The 12,132-nt window shown below is 31.4% G+C and overlaps 1 pseudogene; it reads right to left on the bottom strand.

The window, feature by feature from the left end:
* Positions 1-8,602: 8,602 nt before the first annotated feature.
* Positions 8,603-11,402, bottom strand: LOC127114581 (cation/H(+) antiporter 15-like; annotated as a pseudogene).
* Between the last annotated feature and the right edge of the window lie 730 nt (positions 11,403-12,132).

Here is a 12,132-nt window from a genome sequence, read left to right as displayed (position 1 = left end):
GTTCTTAGCAGTATAAGGATGGCTCATATGAAGGAAATGAGCATATTTTGTCAATCTATCCACCACTATCATCACAATATCCACTCCATACACCTTAGGCAACCCTCACACATGAAGTCCATAGAAATGTTACTCCATGTCTGTGTTGGTATACGCAAATGTTGTAGCAATCCTCCATGGCTCAAGGTTTGATACTTATTCCTTTGACACACTTCACAAGCCTGCACATACTCTTATATCCTCTTTCTCATACCCTCCCAATACACCACACTAGAATTTTTTTTGTAAGTCCTTAGGTATCCTGAGTTCCCTTCCACAACAGTATCATGGAACTCATGTAAGATCCAAGCAAATCTGGGTGATTGCTTTGGAACCACTATTCTGCCTTCATGATACAACCTACCACCTTTGAGCTGAAAACCAGTTTGGCTACTAGGATCTGCTAGCAGGACCTGATCTATAGCCTTTAATTTTTCATCACCTTGTACTTCTTCCTCCCATCCTTATCTCTCCTAGGGAATTGAGACTTAAATCATGCATACTGACAAGGGAACATTCCCTGATTCTCTCTCTTCTGCCACCTCTCCCATGTGCTGCTAACATAATTAATTTTGAGTGGGAGTGGAATTATTCCCCAACTCTCTCTTCCTATGTGTCCTCCTATACACCTTGCTATATCTATCACATTGAAATTGATCCTTCTAGCAAGCTAGATCACTAAAAGAGATCACTGAAATTGATAGTACAGATTCTACGAGCTAACCAAGTATTATTGGACAACAATTTAAACTACTTAGGTTTTTCAATGCAAAAAAAAAAATTGAAGTATATAAAAAAAAATCTTGGTCATATCAATAAGGTCATGATATTTCTATTTCTTTGTCTTTTTTTATTACATATAATGGATCTGTCTAAACCGCTGCATGATTTCCTTATAGTCTTTGTGGGATCAGGTCTTATATTAGAAAGTTTAGGAGTAGTATTACATACCAACCCCATTTTTTCTGCTTTTTGTTGGGACTGGTTCTGGTTTATATATTTTAGCAAACTCGCATGTTGTAGCTGTGCCATAGCTACTTATTTACGTGGGAGCTACTAACATTTTTGTTGGTGCAAAGGTAGAATAAAAGATGAATATTCTATTAAGAGAATGACGGCTACAAAAAGGATTAAAAGTTACAATGATTGACACCCTATTTATAAGCCTCTAACAAACTTAAATATGAATCAAATCTAATATTTAAATCTAATATCTAACAAACTTAAATATGAATCAAATCTAATATTTAAATCTAATATCTAACAAACTTAAATATGAATTAAATCTAATAATTAAATCTAATACCATCCCTTAATTCATATTCCATCAAAACTTGTAACACCAATTCCATCCCTTAATCTGAGAAATTGATCAGTCTTGATAGCTTTCGTCAGAACATCTGCCAACTGTTTCTGAGTGCTGCAGTGTACAACTTCTAACACTCCCCTCTGAACTTGATGTCTCAGAAAATGATACTTGGTCTCAATGTGCTTGCTTCTCCCATGCAACACTGGGTTTCTGGCAAGATTGATTGCAGACTTGTTGTCAATCATCAGCTTCAGAGGTTTGTTTACTTTAATCTTCAGATCCTGCAATAGATTCAGAATCCACACAGCTTGGCATGCAGTAACAGCAATCTTACAATTCTTCAGATCAAATCTCTTCAGAAGTTCTAATTCATACTTGAGCTGATGCAAAATAATACCTTTCTCAGAGTATCTGAACTCCATCCCTAGAAAGTATGTCATTTTGCCTAGATCAGTCATTTCGAATTCATTCATCAGAACTTTCTTGAACTTGGCTATCTCTTGTTCAGAACTTCCAGTCTTGTTTCTCTCTATAGCATCAAGTTCTTCTTTCACGGCCTTCAGCCAGAGCTTCTGCTTAAGAGCCTCTTCTGTACTTATGGGTTCAGAGTCTACTAACATGGCACACTGAATAACTTCTCCTTCAGAGTCTACTTCAGTGTCTTTCAGCATGTCAAATTCTGCATATCTTCTGGGGATGTTTCTGATTCTTTGTGGTCTCTGAACTTGTTCAGAGTCTTGAGCTTCAGAGTTTCTAGCTTCAGATGGTTGACTTCCTCCAGAGCTTTGACCATCTTCAGGGTCTGGCATATTTCCAGAGTCTAAATTGCCACCAGAATCTGGATTACCATCAGAGTCTGGGTCATCAGAGTCTGGATCATCAGAGTCACCTTCATCTTCTGAGTCTTCTCCAGAGTCAGAATCACTATCAGAATCAGAATCAATATCAGAGTTTACTCCAGCCTCAGAAATTCTGAACTCTGACCTTTCTTCAGAGGTTCTAACATCAGAGTCAGATTGAGACTTATCCCAATTCCAAACTTCTGATTCCTTCACAATCACATCTCTGCTGAATTCAATTTTATTGGTTTCTGGACAATAGAGCTTGTATGCACCTGTACTGTGGTACCCTATCAGAATCATCACTTTGCTTCTATCATCCAGCTTCTGTCTTCTAGCTTCTGGAACATGTTTATAGCAAACAGAACCAAACACCTTCAGATGACTAACACTTTGCTTATCTCCAGTCCACTTCTGTATTGGAACTATTTCCTTCAACTTCTTCGTAGGACATCGGTTGAGTACATACGTTGCTGGGTGGCAACAGCTTCTCCCCAGAGCTTCTGAGGAAGTTTCTTCTCCTTTAGCATGCTTCTCACCATATCAAGCAAAGTGCGGTTTCTTCTTTCAGCAAGACCATTGTGTTGAGGGGTATAAGGAGCAGTAACCTCATGCTCAATTCCATTCTCCTCACAGAATTTCTGGAATTCTTTGGAGTTATACTCACCTCCACCGTCAGTTCTAAGAATCTTCAACTTCTGACCACTCTGATTCTCAGCCTTCATTCTGAACTTCTTGAATTCATCAAACACCTCGTGTTTAAACTTAATAAGGGATACCCATGTCATTCTTGTGAATTCATCAACAAATAACACAAAGTATTTATTCCCTCCAATCGATGCTACTGGAAATGGACCACACACATCAGAATGTACAACTCCCAAGGCATGTTTTGCTCTTGGAGCAGTTTCTGACGCAAATGGCAATCGTGGTTGTTTTCCTTCCATGCAAACTTTGCATGACTTTTCAGGCTTCTTAATTGCAGGAATTCCATGTACCAACTTCTTTGAATTCAGATGTTTTAAGCTTCTGAAATTCAAATGACCAAATTTTTGTGCCACAACTCACTCTCCTTCTCAGCACTTGTTGCACTAAGACATTCTGAGTCTGCAGTTCTGACATTCACCTTGAATGTTCTATTCCTTCCCTGTTCTGACTCCATAATCAACTTCTGATTGCAGTCATACAACTTCAGAAGATTGTCTTTCATGGTAACTGAAAAACCTTCTCAATTAATTGTCCCACACTCATCAGATTGCTTCTGATGCCAGGTACATACCACACGTTCTGAATCAATGCTGTTTTCCCATTGTTCAGAATCACTCTGACATTTCCCATACCTTCTGCATTAAGATATTTGTCATCAGCACATCTGATCTTTGTCCTCTTTTCAGAGTCAAAGTCAACCAGCCATTTCTTGTTTCCAGTAAGATGATTTGAACAGCCAGTGTCCATATACCACCAGTCTATCAGATCCATATCATCAGATTCAGAGGCCATCAATAGCACAGATTCGTCATCAGAACTTCTGGCTATATTTGCTTCTTCTGATTTTCTCTCCTTGTTTGACCAACAGTCTCTAGCAAAGTGACCAAACTTCTTACAACAGTAACATTGGATCTTCTTCTTGTCATACTTCTCTTTTCCCTTCTGAGCATTCTTTTGTCTATCAGAGGTTGAGCTTTCTGACTTCTGACCACCATCAGATCTTCTCCTGGCTTCTGACTGCTTCTGATACCTCCTATCAGAAGTTGCTTTCAGAGCCTGCTGCTCTACTTCCCTTTCAGAAGTTCTCTCAGTCAAACGCAACTCTTGCGCTTCTAGACTGCTTTGCAGCTCTTCAATTCTCATGGTGCTCAGATCTTTGGAATGTTCTATTGCTACCACAATGTAATCAAATTGAGAGGTAAGGGATCTCAATACCTTCTCCATGATTGTTTCTTCAGAAAGAGTTTCTCCACACGCTTTCATCTCATTAGTGATCAGAATCACTCTGGAGATGTATTCAGAAACTTTCTCATTATTCTTCATGTTGAGATTCTCATATTGCTTTCTCAAGGACTGAAGCTTCACCTTCTTCACTGATGCGTCACCACCATAACATCTAACCAGTGTGTCCCACGCAGCCTTTGCTGTCGTTGAATCTGCAATCTTCTCAAACACATTTACATCAACACATTGATGAATGAAGAACAATGCTTTCTGATCCTTCTTCCTTACTTCCTTCTGCGTGTTTTTCTGTTCATCCGTCGCATCTGCTGCTACCGGAACATAACCATCAGTGACAAGATCTAGAACATCTTTAGCACCGAACAGTACACGCATTTGGATCATCCAACGATTCCAGTTTTTACCGTCAAATACTGGAAGTTTGGTGTTCATGTTGCCGTTTCCGTTCATCTTTCTACCTTGCACAATACACTCAGATTTCTCACACAGTGTTTCCCAACCCAGAGAATTAAAATTCTGATCAGATTTTGTTCAAGATTCAACACGAATCTAAGAATCAAAATCAAACACACAAGACCTCACGTTCACTCGTGTTTCCGTGTTTCCATGAATCTGACCGGAGCTCTAGATACCAATTGTTGGTGCAAAGGTAGAATAAAAGATGAATATTCTATTAAGAGAATGACGGCTACAAAAAGGATTAAAAGTTACAATGATTGACACCCTATTTATAAGCCTCTAACAAACTTAAATATGAATCAAATCTAATATTTAAATCTAATATCTAACAAACTTAAATATGAATCAAATCTAATATTTAAATCTAATATCTAACAAACTTAAATATGAATTAAATCTAATAATTAAATCTAATAATTTTAATCATATTTGCTGTGATGTTCATGAATAGTTCTGAATATTAACAAGATTTAAATCTTTGGACCGCAGGGGATGGAATGACTTTGATCGTTTGTATAAGTATTTTAGTTTCACTAATCTATTTATATATATTAAATCTAATGCTTCAAATAATTTTGCGACAGTTAACACTGAATTCCTAAAAAATAGTCCATATCATCCTATTAGCTTATGTGTATACCTTCTACTAAATCACTAATCGAAACACCATTATCTTCCAACACCCATTCTTTGACTCTTTCTCTATCTATTTATATATTTTAAATTTAATGCTTCAAATAATTTTGCAACACTTAACACTGACTTCCTAAAAAATAGTCCACATCATCCTATTAGCTTATGTGAATACCTTTTACTAAACCACTAATCAAAACACCATTATCTTTCAACACCCATTCTTTGACTCTTTTTCTACCCAAACCCCTTTTTCACTTTCCCTAATTCTCCAATACCACATTATAATGAATATTGAATCATAATTTATTAACTAAAATAAGAACTCGCTTTAAGTATTTTTAAAGTCATTGACTCATTGTTTTTAGTTGGTATGATGAATCATAATTTATTTAATTTGTATTATAAATATTATAGGAAAATATAGTTTTATACATTTTTGGTCAATATTATTTTTGTACAAATAATAAATATACTATTTTTACTTTACTCAATTTTAAAAAAATATACATATAAGATTTTTATCTCAAATATTAATAGCATTACAAAGCAGCATAACAAAAAATTACCAAAGTACAACATTTACTTATATATTAATATTATTATGAATATTCATATAATTTTTTTAATATAACATAGGATACAATCAATATGAAAATAAATAAAAGCGGTCATTTTTATATATTATTTTATTCATGTTAATAGTTAATTATATTTATTATTTTTAATAATATAATTAATTTATTTAAATTAGAAATAATAAACATAGATATAAAATTTTATATTATTATAAGAACTAAATTATAAATAGTAAACATATATTATATTATATTCAACAAAAACTGAACATTTTATATTATTATGAGAATTAAATTTTACACCTTTACAATTAGAGGCATAGGAAATATGTACAATGTATTATATATATTAATCACTGTCTCTAACATTAATAGAATTACACGGTATAAAAAAGTTACTAAGATAAATATTCAATAAAAACAAATATTAGTCTCGAAATTATTCATAATTAATAGTTATTAAATTGATCTATCACAATTTAATTTAAATCAACAAAATTTAAATTTTAATCTATAATAAAAAAAGTTAATTTTAGTCTTTTAAAAAATAAATTTTATTTGACACTAATAATAAAAGAAGGGAAACTATTTTAAAGACAAAACGTCATAAATCACTGTAAAAAGTTATTCAAAACATTAATGTCATAAAATTTAATGTCATCATTAAAAAAACTGAATGCTGATAGAATATTTATAAAAAATTATATGTAAAGTTGTTCCCATTAAATGCAGTAATGAATATAAAAAATATTTAAATTTTTTATTATTACCATTACAACTAAAAATTGAAAAACTAATTGACGTCTATTACATTTTACTTTTGACTAATCATCTGTAATTTAATTTAATTTTTAATTTTATTCACATCAAATTTACAACTATTTATTTCCTAATGACAATATAAAATTATAACATTCATATGTGAACTAAATTGAAATATTTATTAACAATAAAAATTAATAAAAAATTTAATCAAATTATAATAAAACAATTTCTCTACATTTTCATTTAACCATTAATATTATTATTTATCAAAAAAGTATAAATAATGAATATAATGTCATTTTAAAATTAAATAATGAATATCATAAATAACTAAAAAAAATATAATTCACGTTATTATTCTTAACTGAATGATGCATATGAATAATAAATATATTACTTTATTTCTAAATATTAACAAAATTAATACATATAAAATTTTATTTTAAATATTAATAGCACATAATAAAATGTTACACAAACAAAATATTTTATTTTTGTAAATAATTTAATAAAGATGGATATTAACATTATTATAAACATTTATATCATTTAAAAAAAACTCATGAAATAAGGACAATAAATATAAGAGACTATTTTTTAAATCATGAAAGAAAATTGATGAATTGATGGACCTGAGTTACACATTTTGGTGAATATAATAATAAATTTTATAATGGTTTAAGATTTATTATCACTCACAACTCATACCGTTTAAAACGGATTGATATGGTTGTTTACTTACATATATTAAGTAATTGACTAATTTAATTTTATCATAATTAAGAGTTAATATTCATTTAATATTATGACAACCATATTTTACACGTTTAATAATTATTTTTATGATAATTAACGGTTCATTGGATTCCAATTACATTATAATTTGCAATTTATAATCAATATACATGGTTTACTTATTATTATTATTATTAATATTATTATTTTATAAATATTCATATCAATTTTTTTAAATATAACATAGGAAATAATCAATATAAAAAAGATCATTTTGTACAAAATTTTATTCATATTTACAAATAATTATATTTATTCTTTTTATAATCAAAATAATATTCTTCATATTGTTGGTAAATTACAAATAATAAACGTAGATATTAGATGACTATAATCAATATTTATTAAAAATAATGCATCACCATGTAGCATATATTATACTATATGAAGGCCATTAATTAAAGTATTAAAATAAAATTCATTTGAATCATAAAAAATTAATCTAGTCTATCAAAAAAAATGTTTATTTATGATACTAATAAATAAACTGAATCTTGATAAAATATTTACAATAAACTACAATTAATTTTTTTCTTTTTTGGAGAACCACTAATATATTTAAAGTTGTTCACAAATTAAATTCAATAATGAAAATAATAAATATTTAATTTTTTTGTTATTACTCTAAATTTAAAATTACATATTAATAAAAATATATATATATATATATATATATATATATATATATATATAATATATATATATATATATAATTTTAATAAAATATATTAAATATCTGATTTAAGTAAAATATATAATTCACACTCTTGCACTATAAATTGTGAAAATTTTGAAAATGATTTTACAAGGGCAATGTCGTCTTTTCATACGTGATGGAGGGTGTCAGGTCTAAGTGAGGGAGTGTCGAATTAAATGCTTCAAAAAAATACAAGCTCTAATTTTAAAGCTTTAACTCTATGATTTTTCGAGCCAGACAGAGTGATCCTTATGAGCTAGTCATTTTAACAGCTCTAAATGTACGGCTCAAAACCATACTATTCTATTTTAATATATTATATTAAATGAATTATCATTTAAAAAATTAAAACATGTAATGCAGGTACTAGGAGACCATAACATGATTTAACTATTAAAAAAAATTGAAATATGGTATAACAAATAAATGGCTTTACCTGATGAACTATAACCACTTAATTTATAAAAAAATGAAAACAAATCATTCTAACTATACAAAATATTAATTAATCCAAAACTTTGTATCGTCGATCGATCTTTTACAAATTTTCAGTACCACTTTTCACTTCATGACATTTTCTCATAACGCGTTTTCTTCCAACCAAATATTGTTGCACAATAAGCACAGAAGATTGCGTACCAAAGCTAGTTGAAGCCAATATGTCACCTATAACACCAAGTTCAGGATGGTCGCACCATTCCAACAACCTCGAAAAAATCACCGAGTTCTTACCGCTTCCTTGTCCAACAATGTACAAATCATATCCAGGTTTATCAATATCGTTAAGAAGCGTTGGAATCTCTTCGCCCGTATTCGAATGGACTTCCTTCTCTGAGTAAAGAATTGAATCGTTATTGTTCACTGCTTTGTGCCTAAAGGAAATTATACACTCTTCATCCAACTCTTTTTGCATCACATTGTCTATAACCGTCGACAACATTCCATGACGAGACTTGCTTTTTTCCATTTTTAGTTTTGTTTCTTCTGCAGCCTTACCTAACAGATTGATCCTCACAACATGTAATTGTGTTCCTGGATGCCCCGCCATTCTCCATGCAATAGACAAGGCTTCACGGTCGTCAGGTCCACCGATGAAAATCATTATAATGCGTAATTTTATTTCTAACAACGATCCTAAACCGCGATCCACAAAGATCCCTACCGAACAAGGTGCTTTTTGTAGAACATTTTTGTTTATCTCACAATGTTCATTGTGGATTATTTCTGGAGCATCTTCTATTGTTGAGTAGTCTTTGTGAAAGGGAAGGAGAATTAGGCTGGCGCGTTTCTCTTCGGCAACATTGTAAATGTCCTCATGGATAGTTGTGTAGGACGAGACAACACTTGATATGTCAAACCTAATCGCATTGTATTGTTCTACGAGTTTTTCAAATGCATTAGTTATGCTCTCAAACTCTAATTGTGATCCATAGTTGGTTGCTTCTGCGCCACCAATCGTGCTGTTTGAATTATCCATTTGTGAAACAAGAATAGCTGTGCCATGTCTAGTGAGTTGAACTAAGTGAGCTACTGATACATGTATAGGTGAAAGTCTAGTAGCATTTGTGGCTTCAATGACATGGATCATGTTATTGGCATGTTTAGCATTGTGGACACAAGCGACGATTCGAAGCTCCACATCGAACCTCAGTTTTTGCACGGTCCTTAATTGCGATTGCATGAATCGGAATTTTGGTTTGTATATTGCATTGATCAAGGGAGAAACCATTACAGTCATTACTATAATAGCAAGCATCATAACCATGAAAGTATATGGATCCAAAATCTGTAAAGAAAAAAGAAAAAAAAGTAAGTTGGTTAAAAGGCTGTTTGATTTAAATCATGCAATAATAGAAAAATGGTAGTTTAAAATTACCCTTTTGTCCCAAGCAATATTCAGTAGTATGACAGCCATGATACCCTTGGTGTTGAGAAGCAATCCAATGGCAACTCCATCTCGGGCAGGCATACCGAAGAAGAAAGTGACAATCACAGAGCTCAAAACTTTAGGTATGCATAACAAAAGCATAACCAAAAACATTAAACCCGCATTCTTTTGCTTCAAAAGGAAAGGCAAGTTGAGTCTAAAACCAAATCCAGCAAAGTAAACAGGACACAGAATCTCAGAAACAAAATCGGCCGACAATTCCAAAACCACATCAGCAAACTTTCCATGAGGCAAAATTAATCCAAACACAAAAGCTCCAACAATAGGATGTGTACCGAGAGAATCCGTAATGTACGAACAAATACACACTCCCGTCAACACGTCCAACAGGTGTGATTTTCGCCACGTGTTCATACTTGTTCAGTGTTCAATGATTGGAGTAAGGATAGGTCTCACCACAGCAAAGCAAAAAACTATGAACATCAAAGTAGAGATTACTGAGAGATAAGGCTTTCCACCTCTAGTCGAATAAGGAATCAACAAGGTAAACATAACCCAACCATATGCATCGGTTAACATAGCTGCTGTCAATGCATCTTTTCCAAGCTTTGTATATAAAAGTTTAAGATTAGCTAAGATTCTTGCAAGGACAGGGAAACCTGTTACAGAAAGTGCTAAACACCAGAATAAATATGCTTCGCCTTGATTTTCTTTTGGTGTTTGTGCGAAAACATCATTTTTATCTATAAGTTTTTGTTGTAGAGCTAGAAATCCAACACCAAATAACATTGGCGTCACAATGCCGGCAATTGCTATGCTTGTACCTTTCTTCCTTGATCTTAAGATGGTGTCTGAATTCATTTCTAAACCACTTAGGAACACATAGTACATTATTCCTAAGTTTGCAAAGGTTTCAACGGCTAGGATTCCATATTGACTATAAAACAAGGAAAATACCCATTCAAAATTTCCCAAGAGACTTGGACTCAGAGTAAAACCAGCCTGCATTATATAAAATTCAGGAATTATTATATTTTTTATCTCTCATTTATGAAACGCAGTCTTAATGTATGAACTTTTATATGTTTTTATGGAAGTCTTAATGTATGAACTTTTATATGTTTTTATGGCAGTCTTAATGTATAAACTTTTATATGTTTTTATGTTGAAAATTCAATGTGACTAACTATCATGTGTATTGATGATTCAAATTTACTGGCAAAAGAAAGAAAGAAATATATGATGAATGAATACTTACCAACACCTGCGCAATAATGAGGGGCACATGAAGGGGCTTAAGGACGAAGTAGAAAAGCCGAGAAACCAAAATATCATAAGCAATTTGGAGACACAAAAGAGGAACATGTTTTATCATAATATCATCAGCCATCCAGATATTGTTTGAAGGACTAAATGATACATTATAACATGCATAATTTGCCATCTCCATCTTTTCTTTTACTGTTATTTCTTCTCTTGATTAGTTTCTTATGTTAATGTATTTTTTTTCTTCTCATTTAAATACTATGTTTTTTCTTTTACGTGAATAACATGCAAGTTATGATGAACAATGATGTATTAGAGCTGGCAAATGCAGTTTACATTGTTTGTTGCTACTATTTTACAGAATGCTCTATTTTTCATGATCTATGCTGACATTATGGTTGCTTTTTGATGATAGTTTTTTTGTGTAATAAACATTACGTATATCCGCTTCCGCCATACACTAAATTTAGACATTGAACCTCTATTAGTTACTTAAAACAAATTCAAATGGATGAAAACTAACTGATGACGATATCAGAATGTTCGTTACCGCTTTCCGAATGTCTTCTTTTATTTCTGAAAATATTAAATTTGTTTTTAAAATTGTTTAAAAAAACTAATGTGACATTAAGTCAGATAAATAAAAGTATAAAAAAAACTAATGAGACATTAAGTCAGATAAATAGAATTATAAAAGAGAAATGTATAAATACCAAATTAAAATTCTGAACTTAAAAAAAAAATTATTTTACATTATCTAAGATAAAATCATTATTCGGTCTATTTAATTATCAACCGTTCATAAAGAATAATAAGAATAAGATCGCTTTATTTATAAAAATAATAATTTATTGAGAAATTTTAATATAACATACCCAAAAAATAAGCATATTAATATTTTAACTATAGAAATA

This window comes from Lathyrus oleraceus, unplaced genomic scaffold (genome assembly GCF_024323335.1).
Source record: "Lathyrus oleraceus cultivar Zhongwan6 unplaced genomic scaffold, CAAS_Psat_ZW6_1.0 chrUn0611, whole genome shotgun sequence".
NCBI lineage: Eukaryota > Viridiplantae > Streptophyta > Magnoliopsida > Fabales > Fabaceae > Lathyrus > Lathyrus oleraceus.
Note: the sequence above shows the minus strand (reverse complement) of the source record. Positions and strands in the feature narration are given on the sequence as shown.